Source organism: Meleagris gallopavo, chromosome 6 (genome assembly GCF_905368555.1).
Source record: "Meleagris gallopavo chromosome 6, MGAL_WU_HG_1.1, whole genome shotgun sequence".
In the NCBI taxonomy this organism is placed as follows: domain Eukaryota; kingdom Metazoa; phylum Chordata; class Aves; order Galliformes; family Phasianidae; genus Meleagris; species Meleagris gallopavo.
In genome coordinates, this window is record NC_139409.1 from 43,301,146 (window position 1) to 43,323,566 (window position 22,421).

The window sequence follows — 22,421 nt, forward strand, 5'->3', positions numbered from 1 at the left end:
AGCGTGTTAGAACAGGGCTTCCCTGCTCTCCTCCATTTTGGTCTTCTGTAGAGTTGCTCTGGAGAATCCATGCAATTGCTATGATTGCATATGTAAGCGTTAGTTTCCAGAGGTCTCCTTAAAACCATGTGATCTATAGGAACCATAATTACCTCTCTGAAAACATTAGATGGAGCTAAAATGATGGGCAACTGCTCAGGTCTGTCAAAGTATGTGCAGCCTTTTAAACTCCTTATATCTATTGGGTAAGTTGCTAGGCATAACCTATTAATGTGAGGTAATAATTTCTAAGTTTATTAATAGGCTTAGTAATGTTAAGGTATGGGATAACCATTCCCCTCTTTGTTTACCCTAAATTTGGCTGAGCTGTTTCATTCTATCCAAAATAGCTGCTGGAATTCTTGTGTGTCATCTATATACTTACAATTTCTCCCTTCATGATGGCTTGTAAATGTATAGAAATAGCGAGAAATTATGACTGCGTGCTTTGATTTTTTTTACCATGCATTTTTTTGGTGCTACCTGTTGCCCTATATAGATGAGAAGGATAATGACTGCCCATGAACTTCCAAGTTTCCCAGTGCTGGTGATGGTTTTTTTTTGGTTATTGTTGCTGAATTTGGAAATTTTCCTTCTTTCCAGTCCTGATGGAGACTGAAACCTACAGGGTGTATTGTCAAAACTTTCTTCTTACAAAGCAGACCACAAACCATCTGTCAAAGACTTTTCAATTGCTAATTTAAAGGAGAGATGGGTCACTGCTAAAATAGCTCCCGCTAATTAAATTTGTCAAATAAAACTGTCCAAACCATTCCAGTCCTTGCTTGAAAATGTGCTTTAAGCAATTCCTGAAAAAATTGTCTGTGAAATAGTTAACATAACAAAAACAAATGAAATCCATCCCATGTGAAATCTCAAGAGAACATAGGAGCTTCCTCCACAAATCTCAGAAAAACTATTCTGCCGGCCTTGGAGCCTTCATAAACTTTTATAAAGGAACCCTTCTAAACCTTAATTGATAATGCCTTGCTCATACCCTGGCATCCAGGATGGAATTGTTCTCTTATACCCAAATGAGATGTTTCCTGCAGAGACAAAGCATGCTGTGAAGGAAATGGCAATTAGGTATGGAAGCCCATAATGGCAACAGTTGTAAGTGAAAGTTAGTCATACAATTGCAATGAGAATTGTTTACTTATTAAATTTTAAAATCTGACCTTAGCATTATTGTTACCATAATCTCCTAAATATTCAACAAAATTTTATTTGCTGTAAAATGCTTTCGTTGAGTTGGTTTGTGTGGAGCAACATTTATACATGCAGAAGTGCATCACATTATTGTTGTCCTTGTGTTAGTTCATCATCAGATGTACATGGGCTTATATCAGAGATTCTCTTTTGTCAGTCTGTCTGGTTTACAAGTAATATAATGGATACTAAATCAAATGAATTATGGGAATCGATTATTCCAGAGAGCATATGTACTTCAAATGCTGCTCTTTAACAGATCACTTCCGACTTTATCTCCTTTGACCACTAATTGCAGAGAGCAATTCTGCTGGGCAAGAATTATTTAGAAAAGATTACATGTATATGACTTTGATTAATTTTTTAATGCCATGTAGGCAAGAACATTAAACCCTGCAGGAGATTGCTGTGCTTGTAATCACAGCTTGAAATGCATTTAGTGTAGCAGGTGACACCATGTATCACAAATATCAAATGCACAATATTTTTTTTGTACTTGACTGAGACTAATGAAATCTTTGAAAATGCTGTGAGGCACATTCTTGTAGCAATACGTTTGCCTTGGAACTGCAAGTCTGTAGAGTTTTCATACGCACATCTTATGTCAGGTCCTTTTGTCACGAAAAGTGGGTACCCGTGGCTGTGCGTAAGCATGCATATGCTGGAGGGAAATGTCAGTTCTGACTTTTCCTTAGTTTTACTATGGCTGAGATAAACTCTCATGATCTCCTGCTGTTTCCTGTTAGTAGACTGTCAGAGGAAAGATATTTATTCAATGCCAAATATAATTTCATTTTTAAGTCCTTAAGGATGCGTTTGTTGTTAAATCTAAGGATGAGTTTTATCATCCACCAGAGCTAGAATTTTAGCTAGTATAAATGAGATTAGAGCTTTTGAGATCTGTGGAGTTGCAGAGCAACAGATTCACAGCTCTTCTTGTGGATATAATGATGGAAAACTTACATTATATGCTAGAAAAAGAGTAATAGTAAGAGAACGGAAGAAAAAAGAGCAGGGGGGAAGAGAGGAGTTTTTCTCCTAAGAGAAAAAATATTGAACATTTTGAAGGATGGAGAAATATTTAAATAATAGTGACTAGATGATCCAAAGAAAAAGGAAAAAATAAAGCTGGGGGAGCCCATCCGATAAGCAGAGAATAAGCATCTGCTTCTGATATAATAGAGAGGGTCATACTGGGAAGTTTTCCTTCAGATTAGCCAGAGTACAAACATAGCTCTACTTCCACCTGCACCATCAGCTATGAAGCTTGTTAGGGTAGTGACAAACATGAAAACCCTGTCATGCAGAAATCAGAGGAAGAGGGTTTTGTTACAAGGCACAAAGAGGTGGGTACGGCCAAGCTTCACTGAAGCTCAGAATTCCTCTGGCTTGCCTGAAATCCAATTGTCAGGTGAATCTAAACAAATGAGTCTTAGAAGAGTTATTAAATACTGAAAGAGTTTAAAGTTGTTTCCTCTGTCAAATAGGAACTTGTGATGAATTCTGTTTTGAGATTGAAAGTAGAGCTGAGAAAAGTTCTATGATATTTTGTGTGAAATGGCCAACCTGTAGTAACCAGAACCTTTTATAAGGACACATCAAATGAACCTTTCCATTAAAATTGTGAAAACATACGAATTTCAGAGCCCTTGAATGCTTCATTTAATCATTGCTAAAATGTAAAAATCACTGATTTTCCAAATCAAAACATCTTCCATCTTGAAAAGTTGGGTATTTCAAGAGGTGGCTAGAACCTGAAACTCAGCAAATGATTGTTGTTTTTTTTTTAAGTTGTCCAGTGCTGTCATTTTGTTTGAGTCATCTGTTGATTAAAACCTTCAAGAGCTTATGGTATCACCTGATTTGTGTCAGGAACATTTTTATTAATGTAGAAGCTTGTGCAGAATGGGATTACTTCTTCCTCTATTGCTGTAATCATTAGCTCATCTGTTAACTGAAATGCAGGGCTTGCCCCATTAATCAGGAGTTTATGATATGGCAAAGTTCTCCTATTAGTTCTCATGCACCTGCCTTCCTTTTCATTGGTTTAGAGAAAAGGTAGAAGGCTTTGTTACACATTCAAGCAACTTGCCTCCTAGGCATTAAACAATAGCTATAATAGCAATAAAGTTTAGAGGCATTGGGCTGGTTTCATTGCTAGCAGGTCTGATCTAATGGCAGGTCCTCTGTGTAGCAGGTAGCACTGGGAAATATGCTCTCTTCTAAGCTGGACCAGCAGAGTGATAGCTAAATTTCTGAGCGTTTAGTCTTGACCTTTCCCACTCCTGGTTATATAATTGAATAAGTAATTGCAAGGAGACCGTACTTAGCCTTGAGTTCATTTTTGATGGACCAGCCTCCCTGTTCCTTTGATGATGTTTCCATATTTCTGTGGCCAGCATTCGTACCCTTGGTTTGAAGCAATTGCCTTTATACCATGCCCTGATGAGCCTTTCCTGTTGCCATTGTAGCCAGGAAAGCTGGAAATTGCATGTGCTGCAGGTGGTGAGCAGCAGGGTTTGATTAATCCAAATTCCAATTTCGCATTATTGAAAAAAGATGGGACAAGAGGAATGCTCTGCAGCTGAGTGTCAAACATAGTTAGAAATATTGCAGCCATGGGGATGATGATGTGGGTCATGCAGTAATTATTTTGAGCCAGGAATATAAAGTGAGACCATACCAGAGATTTGTCAGAGGGCATTGCTTTAACTCATGCTTATATAAGAGCTCAGTGAGAAGGATAAACTGCAAGACAAGTGGCTTTTTGTCCTCTGTTTTATTAAAAATGTGATTTTCATCAAAACTATGCTGGACTAAAGGCTCTTAATACACAGAACTGACACAAATTTGGTGCACAGCTCTGTATCAGAAGATCGTGCAGTCTTCATACAAGCAAAAAAACACTCACCTGCTGGCCATGAATTACAGCCTTGAAGTGAAAATAGTACCCACATATAACTGTGACCTTCAGAAATAACAAGGCAGCATCATCCTTTTCCTTATTTCCACCTGCTACAGATTCACTAAGCTGGGGCTTTGGTTTGCATTTCTCTGCTATGGCAGTTTAATCCCGGATTTCCTGTTCTTCTAGATCCATCTCTATTGCTGCTATCGTATCTTCACAAGAAAAGTAGGGTTTTGTTAGTGCCATTTCACAGGTGGCTGTGAGGAGAGAGTGCTTTATTTCAAGAGGGAGCAAGATATTCAACATGCCTGGGAAATAGAGGAAAAACATTTTTCTGATCTGTAGATTCCATGAATTTTCTCATTTCTATGGGTAGGAAGAAAATGGCAGAAATAAGCACCAAGTGACAACGTTCATTTCTGCACTCTTCTGTCAAGAAATTGATGGGACTGACATCCCGTTATCAAATCGCTTCAGACTTGAAACTTACAGATTTGCTGTGGAAACATCCGTGTATCTGGGACGTGTAACACTGGCCTCAAATTGATAGAACCTTGAGATTGTTTTAAAATGCACTCTTTTTATAAAACCATTCCTGTCTACCATCCTCAGTGTAATTCTCTCAAACTAAAATGTAATGCTTCTTGCAAAGCAGTTCCAAGGCATGCAAACAAAAGCTTGCAAAACATCGTACACTGCCAGAGCCCTCTTTGAAGAGGCCACCATTTGGTGTAGTGCTTACAAGTCATGCTGAATTCAAGCACAAGCCAGGTTGGTGTAACCTCAGTTGCCAAGGCTGAGTGCTCTAGGTTTGATTTTTGGTCTCTGTCAAGCAGAGTTTTGCAGACAGTGACAGTGTGAGGGGCAGGGTGCCTTTGAGGGGATGTTCATGGCAATTGATCTGAAGCAGGCTACCTTTTGTTGGGATGGGATGGGACTGACCTTCTGGTTTTAAGCCTTGTTTGAATGGGCCTGAAGGTGGGTCATGTCTGGCAAAGACTTAGTTGGTGTGGTTTTACTCAGTGTGGTCAGCACTAGGATTCCTCCTGTGGCATTTTCCTTGCAAAAAACATGTAGCAAGTAAGCAAGTAAATTGTGCCAATGAATACAAAGATGCTTGGGAAAGCTGGGCAGCTTCAGGCTTCATCACAGCAGTGTGGGGAGTAGAAGAAGCTGTTTTGCAGGGATGTGTTCTCTGGGTTGGCCTGGGTCTCCTTGTGTTTCCTGGCAGCATGCTTGGCAAAGGTATTACACACTGCTAGATGGCTTCTCTCCTCTAAGCTGTCCAGCTTCCAATAGCAGATTCCCCTCATGCCCATCCATTACTATGCTGCCATCTGCGCTGACTTTTACTGAGGCCTTGGAATGTGTCCAGAGAAGGGCAACGAAGCTGTGAAGGCTCTGGGGCACAAGTCTTATGGGGAGCTGCTGAGGGAGCTGGGATTGTTCAGTCTGAAGATGAGGAGGCTGAGGGGAGACTTTATTGCTCTCTACAACTTCCTGAAGGGAGGCTGTGGTGAGATGGGGGTTGGCCTCTTCTCCCAGGTAACAATGATAGGGCGAGAGGGAATGGCATCAAATTCTCCCAGGTTGGATATTAAGAAACATTTATTTCCCGAAAGAGCAGTGAGGCAGTGGCACAGGCTGCCCAGGGAGGTGGTGATGTCACTGTCTCTGGAGATGTTCAAGAAATGTGTAGATGCGGCATTGAGGAACATGGTTTGTAAACATGGTGGGGATGGGCTGATGGTTGGACTAGATGATCTTAGAGGTCTTTTCCAACCTTAATGATTCTAAGAGTCTATGTCTGGGGCATGAAATGGTGCTGATTAGATACAATTTCCTATTTCCTTTGGGGCTTCTGTTCAGCTGCAGCTGCCCATCAGCTGTCTCAGTCAGGCATCAGCTTGTGTACTTGTGTGTAATCACAGCACAGAGCAGCAGCCAGCTTTCAATGTACGATTTTAAACAGATTATTTTTGTTTTTTTTTGGTAGCTCCTTTTACCATTAAATAGTTTTGCAGGTACGCATTCTGTTTGGAACTATATTCTGAGGAGGAGAAGCTTTAAATCAGCAGTATTTTACTTACCATGTAGAATATTTTATGGACATTCACCTTCCTTCTTTCAAGAAAGACAATCCCTTCCTCTTATTCTACAGCCCATATTCAGTATTAAAGCGGCAGTTTATTTAGGACAGGGATCTTGCAGAGTGACTGCTGTTAACCAGAAAATCTAAACTACGTTGCTTTGCATGTGCACAGAAAGATTGTCACACTTCTGCAGACTAATATAATGTTGGTATTTCTAGCAGTCTGCATGCACGTCTCAGTGACCTTAAAGTTCCTCTCACACAGGATTCATTTTCCTCCTCAGCTGTGGTATTCTAGAACAAAAGGGGAGAAACAAAGCAATGCCAGTTACATGGGGACAACAAGCAGAGGCCTGTACACACAGATGCTCCAAAGTGCTCTGCCTGCCTGTGGCTGAGCCAGCTGGATGTGCTACTGACCCATCTTGGCCATTGGCTCTGCTGCATCACTTGCACTGCCACAGTGTATCTCCTCATTGGGGATGTGCTGAGCCTCAGCTACACCTTTCCTATCCAAACAGCTCATTTTTCTCTGTCATTGATTGGTGGCTTACAGTGACCCTCATGTGTCAGGGAGTGAGCATATGAATTGATGCTGGCAGGGAGTGTGGGATAAGCAAACGAAGGAGGGCAGGGGCTAATCTCTTACTGAGTACAGTTGTAGACAAAAGAGGAAGATAAATCAATCCTCTGTCAGTAGGTATCAAGGAATAAGCCAGGGCTCTTAATTCATAAACATGGATATACATCAATTAGAGTCCTGCCACCTTCACACACAGCTGTCCCACAGAATATGGAGAGGGCAGGAATCAATGATTGACAAATATACTCCACAAGAAACACACTGCTGTCTTAAAAGTGAACGTCTTCACTCTTCTGTCTTGTAAAAGCTGATATAAGCCTGGAAGAGTGCTGTGAGATCTCTCATTTAGTGGAATTTTCCACTCAGTTTATATACATATGCATGCTATGTGCTGCTGGGACGCTGGCAGAATGGCTGCAGGTACTAAGAAATAGTGGCTTTCCTCAATAGTTTGAAAGATAGAAAAAAATGAAGGGGAGAATAATGAGAAATGGCTTATAAAACCTGGCTATTGAAAAAGCAGTAAAATAGCATTAATCCTAGGAATGAATGCCAGGACTTCAAAAACGGCTTATTATCTGAGGCATCACTGATCACATTGAGATGGTGATTTTGTATTCTTATTTGTTTCAATTTCTGCAGTCATTAGCACGGATATAATATTTTTTAAAAACAAACAGGCAAGCATTTTTGGCACTTAAACTTCATTTTTCTCTGTGCCAACAAATGTCAGATAGCCAGCGTAGGACAAAAGAAGGCACCTGAATGTGTTGGGGCAAGGTGAGCACTATGGGAGGAACTGATTGTGAGTTCCCTACTAACCAAGTCTTGTTTAAAACCTTGAGCTGCAAAAACAAATGCTGGCACACTGCAGCACACTTGAAATCTTAGGATAGTGAGCCAGGAACTACTGAGGAAAAAGGAGAGGGGAACAGGAAAACTCAAGGGATATATTTCAAAAGAATTAAGGAATTATCCTCCAAAAAGGCGAGAGGGTCAGCTGTGCTGAAGTATCTCTACACCAACACACACAGTTTGGGAAACAAACAGGAGCTGGAAGCCACAGTGCTGCTACAAAACCTTGATGTAGTTGCCATCACTGAAACCTGGTGGGATTATTTCCATGACTGGAGTGTGGTTATCAATGGCTACAAGCTGTTCAGAATGGGCAGATGAGGAAGGACAGGAGGAGGTATTGCTCTCTAAATCAAGAAAGGAGTAGAGTGTGAAGACTATCTCTGAAGAACGGCCATGAGCAAGTCAAAAACCAATGGGTGAGAGTTAGAGACTGAGGCAACATAGTGAGCCTTGTGGTTGGTGTCTACTACAGGCTGCCTGATCGAGTGCAGCCTGTTGATGAAGCCTTCTTCCCAGCTACAAGAAGCATCATGATTGCAGGTCTCATCCTGCTCAGGGTCTTCAACCACCCTGACATCAACTGGAAAAGTAGCTTGATGACCTCTAGGCAATCAAGGGGGATAACTTCTTCAGCCAAGTAATAGCTGCACGAGGGACTTGTTGCTCACTAATGCAAGTGAGCTGATTGGTGACATCAGGATTGGAGACTGCCTAGGCTATAGTGATCATGCAATGGTGGAACTCACACTCCTGAGGGATATGGCACAGACAGAGAGTAAAATAAGGATGCTAAATTTTAAAAAAGCTGAATACCATCACTACAGGGAGTTAGTCAACAAATCCCTCTGGGAAACTATCCTCAGGGACAAGGGAGGGGAGCAAAGATGGCAGATCTTTAAGGAAGAGCACACAAGCTCTCCATCTTCAAGGGTAGGAAGCCAGGAAAGGAAGGAAAGAAACCAGCATGACTGAAGCAGGACCCAGGACCTACTGGTCAAGCGGAAGAGTAAGAAGAAACTGCACAGGCAGTGGAAGTAGGCACAGGTATCTTGGGAGGAGAAGCCTCATAATTACATAGCAAGTTAACTAATATCAGCATCCAGGCTCCTCTAGGACCCTGCTTACATCCCTAACTCTAGTCATTTCCTAGCTTGCTACTTTGGGAAGCAGTAATAAGAAAAGTTATCTTGTTAAATGATATATCTGCTTTGTTATGTTCAAAATTTGACACACGAAGGCAATTTAAAACCTGAATTTCTTAAGCCACTAAAGCTACCTTGCATACAGGAAAGAAAGACAACGGAACGGAGCTCAACCCTCCTGTCTCCTGTTGATATCAACTTCATGCCTGCAGTAAGCTATTACATTCCTTCTGAAGGTCAGATCAACTGTAAAAGCAAAGTTTCCTAAATGAAGTTTCCCAGACTGTGTCTGGGAGCCCCAGCTTACACTTCTACTTTGCTATAGATTAAAAAAAAAAAAAAAAAAAAAAAGTTGTGCTTTTTCCTTACTGTTCCCCTTATCTTATTCAGTGTAATATTTCATTTCAGTTCATTTTTTCTCGAGTTCCTTACCAAAAGCTGAAGATACTATAGATTGTAAACAACAAAATCTCCTGCTGAGAACCAGTTCTGCATACTGACTGTTGTATATATGTGAAGATTTTAAAAAATGAGATTGATCTACAACTTCTGAGATATAAAAAGGAAAAGAAGGAAAATTATTCTTTTACTTGTATTCATATCATATCCTCTTTATTAGGATGGAGGAAAAGTATTTGGGATCTTATACTACTTTAGGGTCAGGAATCTTCTTAATATGAAAACTGAAATATTCCTGCAATTGTAGGAAACAAAAACAAGGCTCCAATTAATAATCTATACCTACATCTACACGTATTTTTGAGATTTATATATGATCTAAAGATCTAACTTACACAGTATAGAGATATATATTGTTATGAGTCTATATTTATCTATCATAAGACAGGCTGTGAAAATGTTACAAATTGGCAATGCTTGAAATTCATGCTTGCACCTAGAAATGATAAAAAATAAATATTGTTCTGATCTAGAAGAATCAGCTTGGTAAGGAAGTATTCCTTACATTCAGTCCTTTTCAAGCAGTTCTTTAATTAAGCACTTTGTATTGCAATAGAGCCTTCAACACTCTATGAAGTGCCTATAATTCTAATGCCATTTTCAAGGTCTACAGCTTGCACTGTTAATAGGTATTAGAGAAGCGTAATATATAATAGTACAGACACATAAGTAATAGGGCAGGTATTTTAGAAGCACAGATGAGCCACAGGAAGATTAATGGAATTTGACAACGTGACAGAGAAGCTGGTGCACAACTACATCCATCTGTAAGCATTTTGCTCTGCATTGCTGTGAAGGAAACGATCACTGAAGGAAAATAACCCTTTCATGAGTGTAATTTGGTAACAATTTGCACAACACAATAACGTGTCTTCTTAATTCAAAGACATTTGACAGAGACATCTTGACATTTTCATTAAGGAAGCTGTCAGGATTAATCTGGAAGAGAACAAGAATCTTATTGGAAAGTGCCTACTTATCCTCAGTAATCTAATAATCTGCACTAGTAGGGTCAAGTCATTTTTTATGATACAGCCTTTAATCATCTATCAATTACAACTTTTAATTACAGCCAGCTGCTGAGATATATCGAGATCTTCCCATGATGAAATGAATAGCTATAGCACTGCTCTGAATAGTGCTCTATTGCCAGAGAGACAGCAGGTCCCCTCCACCACTGCTCCTGTACTGACATGGCTGTGAAATGGCACTGAGCTCCTGACACGTAATGCTAAATATCTGGTTATGTCATTATGCTTATGCGTGAAAAACTGAATGAAGATGATGGGAAAAGTTTTAACTGTGGCATTTTCCAATTTATAACCATTTAACTTCATCCATTAACATTTCTAGCTAGCTAGCTATATTTACAGCTGTAAATATATGTAGACAGAAATAAATAGTGTTTGTCTTCATGAATATGAACATCTGTATAGACAAGGAAATTTTTTTCATGTCAGTGACTCTGGCATCAAGAGGCTCTGCTGCAGGACGAAGGGAATATCTCATCCAAGAGCCACAAAGGTCTGCTGAGGGCAGGGCATTCACCTCCCTCGGCAGCACAATCCAGGTCACAGTGTTCAGCACTGGCACTGTGTGGGGTGGATAAATAAAGGTACACAGCATTAATACCCCAAAAGTCAAACTGTCATAGCTCACTCGCTACCCTGAGAAACAGAAATTCACCCTTGATTTCATAAAACATAATTTGCTGTGTTCCCTGTGTCTTGTTGCCCTATTTTTCTATTGATTCTGTGGCATTAGAGGGCTTCGATATCAAGAACACAGCAATAGTTTTACTGATTCTATAGGCTCATAATGCAAGAGGCCAGCTGCTCATAAAGAAAACAGTGAAACAAATCCCCATGTACTTTTTTTCACTTGATGAGTGAAAACTTCATTTTCCCTTTTCTCTAAGTGTAGGACAGTTCAATCTAAAACAAAGACACATAGAATGACCCTACCAATAAGGTCAGGGTAATTTAGAGAACAAAATTAATCTGCCAAGCCCTGTGTGTGGTGGTTGTTTTTTTCTTGGTCATTTGACATCACTGTAGTCTCTTTTCATCTTCAATTCTTGTTCCTCTTTGTTATTTTCTATAAGGAGTTTTATTTAGAGGAAGAGATAGATAGAGGACTTTATGTCTCCATTATTCAATGGTGGATTTTCATCCTGGGACAAAAAGGACAAGAAGGATTCTGATGGCAGAGCAAAGTGAATTAAAGATCAGAAAATTTCCTAGATCTGGCTGAGAGTTTATGAACTAATTTGCATACTTCTGATTTTAATGTCAGTGACTTGTTTCCTGCTCTTCTGCTGTAGGTTTTTTTAATTTTTGTTTTCAAATTCAATCACTTGTGTATTCATTTTCACACTTTTGGAGACAGCGTCCCTGTGAGATCTAATTTAAGGAGTATATTTCCTCTTTAGAAAAGAAGAGATTATTTCAAAAAGAAAAAGAAAAATTCAAGAACAACAGCATCTTTGAAATAACGTACTGTGAACAGCATTTATTTCCTAGGGCTTCTTAGGAGGGATTAATGGCTTTAGAGGAGATTTGCAGAATACATTTCTCAGACACCCATCAGGCAGTGCAAAAGGCTGGAAGAAGCACTACAGCACTGCTCAAGCTTGTTTAAGTGGACCTGATTCTCAAGGGATAGCACTGTGTTTCAGCCAGGTGAAGATGATTTTACTCTTCCACCTCCACCACCTGAGTACATTTTATATATATATATATATATATGATGTCTCCTTCTTTCTTCCAGCCTCCCTTTAGATACTGAAAGACCGCTATTGGGTCACCTCAGAGCCTTCTCTTCTCCGGGCTGAACAGCCCCAGCTCTCTCAGCCTGTCCTCACAGGAGAGCTGTTCAGTCTCTTGGGTCTTTTTTTGTGGCTCTCCTCTGGATGCTCTGCAACAGGTCCACGTCTCTCCTGTACTGAGGTTCCCAGCTTGGTTCCCCCCTTCTCTCCTGGGCTAAAGCAACCCAACCCCACTGTAACTAACACAACAGTGCTGCCACAGAGGGCAAACTTCTTTCCTTCTGAATCTAGTATTTTTTGCCAGGTGACACTTTCCTCCTTCTCCAGCAGCTGGATCACCTGTGAAGTGCTGCACACCTTGAGCACAAGGAGTTCAAACAACTGCTGGCAGCACAGGAAGGCCTGTCCAGAAAGCCCCAGAATCTGAAGGTATAAAATATGTTGCACCTGAGTCAGGAGGAAAAACCATGATTCACAATTCTGATCTTGAATAGGGGAGCCTCTTCTGCTCTGTTGAAAACAAGCCTCAGAGAAAGCTCTTCTCTGTACCATTGGAAATCAAATTGATGAACAAATGTATGTGTTTCTGATAAGTGAAAGCACTCCGTCTCTGGAAAGGGAATGAAAGGAAATGACTTTTCAGTTATTTGACCTCTGTGAGACTCTGAGGGCTTCAGGCTACTCCTTAATCCAGATGGCAAAAACTCTTTTGTCAAAATACATGAGAAATTCCCATTGAGGTCAGATTTTCACAAGGGCATTTCTGGCAAAGCCGGTAACAAAGCTTTTCTGAGCTTCATAGGAAACTTTGGATGATGGCACTTCCATTTCTGTATCAGTTTAGTCTGTTGGTTGGCCTAAAATCTTTGGGATTGTGGTCTGCCATGTCTCAGCTCTCCTTGCAGTATCGTAAACCCAGCAAAATTTAGGAGACCGCAAACACCGTGTACATGAGGATTGGTTGTGCAATGTCTTATTTTAGGGCCAATGAATTATTTTCTGACAGCTCCTGAGAGAAGATTCACACTCAAAAGTTATTCTGGAAGAGATGATTTTTGCAGAGCCGGGAACACTGATTCACTGCCACCTCACTCACTCCTCTCAGTGTCTGCTACGTGATGCAGAAGTGAGGTAGAAAGAAGGCAGTGATGTCTTACTTTTGCTGTGCTAAAAACTGGGGCCGGTTTGTGACTTGGCTCTTTTCCTGTACATTTCCATCATGAGATGAGAGACTGCAGCTAGAGAATTGCAAATAACTGGCTGCTGGTACATAAAACAGAAAGGCAAAATTTCTCTTCCCTTTCTTACAGACAATTGCGTAAAATACTGAGACCATACAGTCCTCAAAGAACAGAAAGATGAGACTGGCTGTCATGGTCTTCTTGTACTAAATCTTGCATAGTTAGATTTACAAATGTCACCATGAAACGAGATGAGTTCAGACACTTATACAAAGCTACACCTCCAAAGAAGAGCTCCTTTTCTCACTTTAATTTTCCTGTAAATGTTACATCTCAACTCCACTGCTAAATACTTTGCATTTGCTGGTGGAAATGCTCCACATTTTTTCCTCGTATCTTGCTGCCCCATTGCTAGGCTGCACCCCTTCGAAATAACTCAGCTGAAATGAATGCAGTGATTTTGGGAGGCAGCAGTGTTTACAGCAAAGAAAATGTGAGAAACTGCATTCTTCAGGCAGCTGGAAAAGGAAAAGCAATTTTAAAGCGCTGTTTGGAATGGCTGATGCTTTTATCTTGCACAAATGAATTATTATTTTTACATCTGTGCACCAAGAAACCAATTTTAATCTGTCTGTGACTACAGGAATACAATTTTCTGGTGATAGTTAGAAGTATACTTAATAATACTGAGAACAGAAACAGCATTCTAACCACAAATGGAAATGGGATCAAACCTGTAATGGTGATGAATTCCTCAAAAATACCCTCAGTGATGTCTTGCAATGGAAAACTGCATCTCCTGGATTTGTTTTTCATACAAAAAGATGAAAAAGTAACCCTTTTTAAAGTACATGTCATTTATTCACAAGGGTTACTTTGCAGTGCAACATTTTTTAAAATATACTCACTCAAAAATTATGACCTGTCATAGAAAAACAAAAATCCAGGAGGAACATACTTTTCTGTATTTATTTTAAAACTTTTTAATTTTTCCAAACAGTACAGAAAAGTGTATGTATGTATATAAAGAAGCTACTAAGAAGCTTCTAAGATTTTGCATTCGGAAATGCGATTCCTGGTAGCTGTGCATTTAAAGTCAAAGAACTTTTTGCGGAGTGAATCACGTCACCAAATTAAATCTTACTTATTGACTGCCCTCAGAGATAAGGTGAGAATGCAGGGAAGCTTCACAAGCCTGCCCTCAGAGAAATCAAGTATTCTAAAGCAATGTTGCAAGCTTGTCTCTCTTTTCCTTTGGAAGTTAATGCCTTATAAGCACATAAACAGTAAGTAAATGGAGAATAAGTATACAGGCTATGCAAAAGAGAAGTGTATCTTCCAATACTTCACATCATAAACTCAACAAAAGGGCACCTCAACCATTGTTGTAGAATTGCTACCCTACTAGATCTAGATTTCTGCTAAGTTTCAAAGGGCAAGCTCCAAAGAAGATTGGAGTGCATCTCCAGGGAACCTCGACACATAAAAGTGTTTGTTCCTCTGACGTTTGGAACAAAGGCAACAGAGAGGGACTTGTTGCAGAAATGATATGTTCTGGCACTAAATATTGCTCAGAGTAGAAAAGTACAAGCTAATACATTTCGGGGGAAAATACGAACTAGATTCCAATGGGAGGGAAACTGTGCAGTTATGGACTTCGGGAGAAGAAAATAATGCACAGGAGAAATTCCAATGTTCCTCTGTTGCAAGGCAGGGGGAAGACAACCCCCTGATTTTCAGGACATTTCACTATTTTGAGATGGTAAGTCCTAGCTTGGAGTGACTGTCAAAAGGTTAGAAAGGGCTGATGATGTTATAGAGTAAGGGAAATTCAGAAGTAGTTAGGGCTGAACTTTTATTTGATAAATTGTAAGAAGGTTAAAAAAAAAAAAAAAGCCCACAGAAATACAGAAATAAGTGGTGGATCTGTGCTAAAAATGATGATGTCCTCAGGATTTCCTCTATTTCCTCTTCACTAGCAGACCTCTCCCGTAAGCAAAGGTCTCTTAACTTCTTTAGAGCAAGCCAACTGAGCATCTGGTATAAGAGTTGCTGTGGCTCTAGGCTTAGTTAGGCTGTTTTGTTGGGCTATGGAACAGTCCTTTGTTGCCTCCTGAAAGGATAAAATGGCATTGAAACACTTTTGTTTTTTGTTTGATTTGTCCAGAGTATTTAAGGAGAGGTTTTAAAATGCCAGCGAAATCTAATAAATTCTAATATCACAGCAGTGAAAGGATGCCCTTTCAGTGGCATGGACCTAAAAGTGGTTGAACAGGTGGGAGAACCCCTGGGCAGTGAGGAAATTCTGGAAAAAATATAATCCACATTATGATTTAATGTCACATATGGAGAATGTACCATACGGTACAATCCTGAGTGACTAGGAAAAGAAGCAAGAGCCTTCATTGTCTCACAGCACCAAGCTGTACATTTTCATAGTGGAATCAAAGTGAGGACTAAATGCAGAAGAAGTAGAGAAAAAATATTCAGGCAAATATTATCGACAAACGAACAGCTAAGAGGGTGATAGTCAATGTCGTTATTCCTGATGTGGATTATTTCTCCCAGGTTATGAAAAGCAGGTTAATATTTGATCTTATATCAATACATATTCAATATAAAGATTATTCTGGAAAACATGTCTTGTCATGGCCGTGAACTTACTGTGATAGTTAACAGTAGAAACTGACTGGGAATCTGAAGAATTTCACTGCAATTAATTATGTGAATACACTGATAACCACTCCCTATTGTAGGTGTATTGTCAAAGGTGATGTTACTGACAGGTATTTAAAATATGTGACTTATGAATTCAATATTATCTCTTCTGGACTCTGTTTTACCATTAGAGTAACTGGATGGCATTGATTTTTTCCATCTCCTGCTGCTTATCTCAAGCTCTTTCATTTTGCTTGCCTTATTGATCTTCATGTTCCCTTCATACATCATCTCACCGGAAGCTTGTAATAAATCAATGTGGCCTCTTAAATATATGCCCTGTTATACTCCTCTGGAAGAGTCTTAGAGCTCTCGGTGGCTACTGGACACATTTAAATAAGCGAAAACATCTTTGCCTCATCTCTGACTCTTGGATGTGAGACCTGTACAGTCATTTTATTGAGCACATGTGTTTTAAATGACTGCCATAATATGGACTTAGGAGGAAAACACTGAAGCAAACTAAAGAGAACTCAGTGTGAGTTTTTTAGCTCCATTTTTAGTGACTCATTTCCTAATCTTCTGCCTGTAAGTTGCATGCTTTCTCGCAGTCCCTCTTCTTTCCCACATCCAGAAAGACTGAAAGCTTTTCAGGACAGCCTTTCTTATTTCCTGCTTGCATTGCCCATACTGTTTAGTTCTTAACAGAGTTTCATTAGCACAAAAGGTGTGCCTGAATATAGGTACAGAAGTAGTAGCTGTGCAAAACAGTGCCAGGACATCTACGACTACAAATAATCATTATTTTTGCTTTGTGCTGCTCTAACATCTTTGGATAACATTGATACTTAGTACCTAGTTCTTTCCCACATATGCACTTGCATTTACTCCAGATGGCTTTCTGCAGTACATAGGGATATTGAAGTAGTTTTCTGCCATACAGAGTTGGGTCTTGCTGGGAAAAGAAGACTTGTATTTATGTGCTTGAAACCAGAATAATAACACAGGAAGATAATTCTCACCTTAAGATGTTTTAAGTGGGTACTTGAGGAAAACATAACAGTACAAACATAAATTAATCAGCACCTTGGTGACAGAAAACAATATGTTAAATTTGGAGACTTCTCCTAGGAGATGTCACGTGAGTTGAAGTCTACTTGGCTGAATAAAAGCAGATATAGAGATGCTCATTTTGGAGCTCTCCAATGCAAGAGCCAACAATGAATGTTTAAAATCCATATATAATGTAGAGTAGTTACCAATAATGGTTGTGTACCTCACTATTTGTAGGCTCAAAAAAATCTCACCCTGTTCTATTGTATTCTGAAAATGGGTTCAGGCAGACTTGGCACAAAGACCCCCAGAGCCCTGCAGCTCAGCTCAGAGGAGGTATTTCTGCAGCTGCATTGGCTGAGCAGCCTTCCTGGGAAACACCAGGTTCAGAGAATTTGGAGAAACTTCAAGGCATGATTTGCAGAGGCTGAGAGCTTGCTTATTCCCACCTAATTCACTAAGGGACAGACAACTGAGGACCTTCCGCTGCCTTGAACAAATCACAAATTCAATGGCAGCAATCTCACATGGCTTACTTTTAATAGAAAACTGCAGCATTGGCTCAAATGCCTCTTTCTGATTTTGTTCTTAACCTGTGAATGCTGTCCCAAGCACGTACAGATGGATTAAAATTCATGCTGACATATATGGAAAATGAACAGCCAGAGCTGAGTGAACACACAAAACTTGTGTGATAACTCTTTGGATAAAAGAGAGCTTTGCAACCCTTCTGCTAGGTGACGTGTTTGGCAGTGAAGAGGGTTCAGTTATCTGACGTGCCTCCAAACCTCTTAACACCTGAAACAAACCTTAAATTAGCCTGGTTTGAGATCCTGATCAGACACATGAGAGACTAGCTTACATTGCCTGGGCAGAACAAAACCTCCTCACTTACAGCAACCAGCTAGCTGGAAGCCCCTGGCTGGCTGAACCATTCAGGCAGGTGCTGCTGAGCTTCTGGGCAGGCTCACAATCACTTGAGCAGACAGAAGATGCTCTTCTGGTCCTCTCTCTTTCTCTCTATTCACCCAGCCATCCATCCCTCAGAGAACTGATCTGAGAGGGATTTAGTATCTGACATTTGCCTCTTCTTTGGAGACTCAGATGCACGATCATAGGAATGCAACTTGACAAGGTACCACATTTCAGCTGAGCTGCAGGACATGTGCATGGCATAAACTAAATCAGATGTAGCCATTGAGCACTATAACTACAGGGAAGAGCATCCTGGTCTACACGCAATACCTTGTGAAACTCAGTGCTGTACCGAAGACCCAAGGTATTAGAATTCATTCAAAAATTCATTCATTCAAGGAGAGGGACTAAAAATGGGTAAACAAAACAATCAAAATCTTCTAAATATATATGCCTTCACAAGCCAATTTGACTAAGGAACAAACAAAAAAAAAAACCCACAAGACTTATCAGCACTGCAATTAAAGTGAGAGTTGACAACAGTTGGTTTTGCTAGCTCTGCTGTGGCTAAGTAATGATACTGAAATGATACTGAAAGTTTTTTGTTTTTTTTTTAATCTGCTCAGAAGCCCTTCTCCATGTACGAAGCAGATCACGAGACACATTTCCCGTCCTCATTTTTGAGTGCATTAATTTTTCAAAGACTTGGTAAAGATTCTACTAGAGGGCCCTACAGCAATGCTTCTGGACTGCTATCAGCATACTACACAATTGCTGGAGTAATTCAATAAGTACCTCCTTTATGCAGCACTACAGGGAGATTTCAAAGCCCCTCAAATTGCAGAGGAGCACCAGTAACCCTGCCCTGTAAGCCTGAGGATGTGCATGAGCTACTCCTTGCATCTGCAGCAAATGATCAGCAGCATTTGGTGACTACTTTAAACATCCACAGAGTCCTTCCATATAGTTTTATTGAGAAACATAGTTGAAATGATGTTGGTTGAGCAATTAGTCCCTGATGGTCTCTCAGGCAATCGTAGGTGTGCTTACAATCTCTAGCCATGCAGGGTGCATCATGGTGCCTTGCTAGCAGTGGCAGTCCTAAGAGAAATTCCCCCCTTCTCAAACAGGTTCCCCCACTGTAGCCTGGCCAAATCTCATTTCTACCGAACACAGCCCTGACAAGCACAGTTTTTCCTGCCTTCTAATGTCTACCCAGACTGTGTAATTTCTTGCTGCTACAGTATGATGGACTAATGCCATTAGATCACGATTCTCTTTAAACTTTTTGGTGGCAGCAGGACACCTGGTTCATGGCAAGGCCCTGCCCTGGCACATGAGCTCACCAGTGAGTCTCACTCAGCTCTTTGAAGGTTACCCTGCAGCCCATGGTCCCACCAACAGCAGCATCCCCTGTGGCTGCTGGATAAGACTGCCTGGACAAATGCACCAACCGGGGCTCGGAGGTACTTATTCTAATTGACCAGAAATGCTGATTGTGTTATAATTAAATTGCAGTCTAATTCTACTTGGTAACAACAGATAGAACAAAAACAACAGAAATTAAGATGTAGAATGGAAACTGCACTAAATTCTAGTAGGAGTATCAGGCCAGAATTAGGCTGGTTAGAGAAATGTTGCAGTATTGACTAATATCACATTCAGCAGTAACTGTGGAAATTAATATTTGGGGATCTAAAACTGCCATAGTTATTTTTTTCTTTCCCTAATGCTACATCTGTCGAGACATGCTCTCAGACTTGTGGGCTTGGACAGGGAACAGAAGCCGATGCTTCTAATGGCCGTTTTTTGACTGTCATATTGCTTCCCCCTTGCCAGACCAGCTTTTCATTCATCATGTTGTAGAAAAGTCAGCTCATTGTGCAGATCAGTGATCAGAGGTGTTCATTGTGCAAAGCCTAGAACTAGGTTATTCATTTCCCTACCAGATTTAATAATCTATCTCTTTTATTAGTGAACTCTGCAGGAAAGGTGGCTTGTTACATTTCTTAGGCATTTAAATGAAAGCCCTCATTGCTTCAGTCTGTGAAAATCATGAGATAAAGTTTTGTTTAATGCTGGAGATCCCATTCCTGGAGGTACCAGCAGTGATGCCGTGTTTGCTGTAGAGCTCATGCTTTGCTGTAACGATTTACCTTTCTGAAAGCTCCTTCATGGGGGGAGCTGAAAACTCTTTAAACCATTCTTCATACACAACAGGGATGACAGACTGTAACAGCAGAGTTAGCATCACAAATATTCCCTTTAGATCTTTTCTTTCTACTATCTCCACCACTAGTGACTAAATCCAAGCTTACATAGGGATGCAAGCTTTAAAACATCCCAATTCCTGACACTGTTCCCTTTGTGGCATTGCATCGTGACATGATACCTACAGCTTTTACTTGAAAATAATCCTGGAGGAACAGCTTCATCTGCATTAGCCATTGCTGAGTTTACTCTGTGGTAAAATGTACACCCCTGGTTTCTTCCAGGATTTTAAGGGAAGGGTAGCTCAAAAGCACTCACTTTCCCATTGATAAAACACATCACTTCCAACAGCAACACTAGAATTGCAACTATGCAGGGAATTGCGGCTAGACCTTCTCAGGAGAGCTAAAACCTAGTGAGGCTTTATTGCTCACCACTGAAAAGTAGTGTGGTTTGGAAATTAGCCTGCAGACTTTCTAAGATCACAACTGGCACCGCTGCTCTGAAAGCTGGGCTACAGGAGAGTGACATGGATAGACTGAAAGCTGCAGGACAGCACTATGAGACATTTGTTCTTTTCACCAACAAACCAACATGAGATTAATGTGCAGAGAGTTATTAATCCTCCTACAAACAGATCATTTTTCAGTTCATTAAACATTATTGCTAAACTACCAGCAACTTTTCCTCCACTACTCACCCCTGAGAAAGAGCAGCTCACAACCATATGGGAGCAGAAATGAAATCTTACAATGAAATCTTACAATGTGCAGGATTTGTTGTTGTTGTTGTTGTTATGTGGTTTCTTTGATGGGGATGGACAGTGAAACTTGGTTTGTTTACATTGAGGTATTTCATCAGTGCTGAAGAGGTGTATTTATTCAGCTCAGGAAATATTTATTTTACACTTCCAGAACTTATACAAACAGCAGAACTGACTGACCTCTTCCCCTCTCCTCCCTTCCATCACCTTCCTCAACTCTTGCCTTCCAGCAATATAAAAACACAACCTCGTGCCTCTCTATCTTACTCAGTGATTCCTTAGTGGAGGCCTCTGCAGAGCACCTGGAACCACCTCTTTGCCTGAAGCCTGAATTTCAGTCCCATGTGCAGGAGAACTTCTCTGCACCCTGCCTGTGCTGCTAGTTGGGATGTGGAGAATTGTGATTTGAAGGATTTGCTGAAGGAAGAAGGTAACCAGATGAATAGTATATTTTGGTGGATCTTTTCTCACTCTGCCTTTGAAGAGCAAAAGAAAAAAAAAAAGATATTCTTTCTAATAAGAAAAAAACAAGTTGAGGAGGTGGTTAAGAAATCATAGGAATCTTAAAAATCTGATAAAATGCAGAGGTACCTCTGAAAACACTTCAGACCCTGCCAATTTGGGTTATTAAATTAATCTGGTTTTACTTGCAAGATATATTTGCTCAAAAATCTAAAGAAATTATGACCTTCAGATCCAGTCCATGAACGCAATTGCAAGTCTCCGGAACAGCTATTAGTGTAGTAAAACCTCAGTTTTTCATTCAAACTAATAACTGGTAGTCCAAATTTCTTTACTGAGTAACCAACAGATTCATTTTTAGCTAGGTCACAGCCGTAGTTACATAAAAGCAATGCCATGGCCCTGAGAATAATAATGCAATGCAGTCAGCTCTGTTCTTCAGCTAGGAGCCCAGTAAAGAATCTACGTGCATTGAAGAACCACACTTTTCAGTGAGAAACAAAATCTGCTTGTTTCTGCGCTGTTAAAGTACTCACCTGTCTTCAACAGTGAAAGAGGGAGTTTACACTCTCTTAGGTGTGTAGGTTGCTTAGGTTGCTACACTAGCTGAAATTGAGCATACCCAACGTGTAAAATTCCATTAAACTGCCCTAGGTTGGCCTATGTAGCTCCAAATGGCTTTCTTGCTCATATCTAGGCTGATGCTCTCAGTCCATAAGTTTTATGACAAGTCCTCATGTACAGAAGTGTGCAATGTAAGCGTTTGAGTCACGCTTACAGCTTTAATCTAGGCCAGGAATGAAATCAGTAAGGACTACACAAATCCGTCAAACAAATTGTTTGGCTTGGGATTCTGTATCTTGTAATCAATACATTCCAGAATTAAGTGACATGCCTGCAAGTCCTTGCTTCCGAGGGAACATGTGTGCTTTCCAAACACTCAAGACAGTTCCAGTCATTTGGTTTCCTGAAATGGAACTCGAGGAGAGGATTAGGAGAGCTTTGGGCAAAGTATGGAAATATAATTAAGGCATCTGCAGTCCCACAGCAATCAATAGGCACTCATGCACCTGAGAGACTTGCTGGAGCCTGCCCCTAAGCACTACTGGCAGTTTCCAAAG

The 22,421-nt window shown here is 40.4% G+C and overlaps 1 long non-coding RNA gene across 1 annotated transcript in view; it reads left to right on the forward strand.

Moving 5' to 3' along the window:
• Window positions 1-22,421, forward strand: part of LOC104911558 (uncharacterized) — a 35,076-nt gene that overhangs the window by 11,489 nt on the left and 1,166 nt on the right. The gene's annotated exons all lie outside the window — the stretch shown is intronic.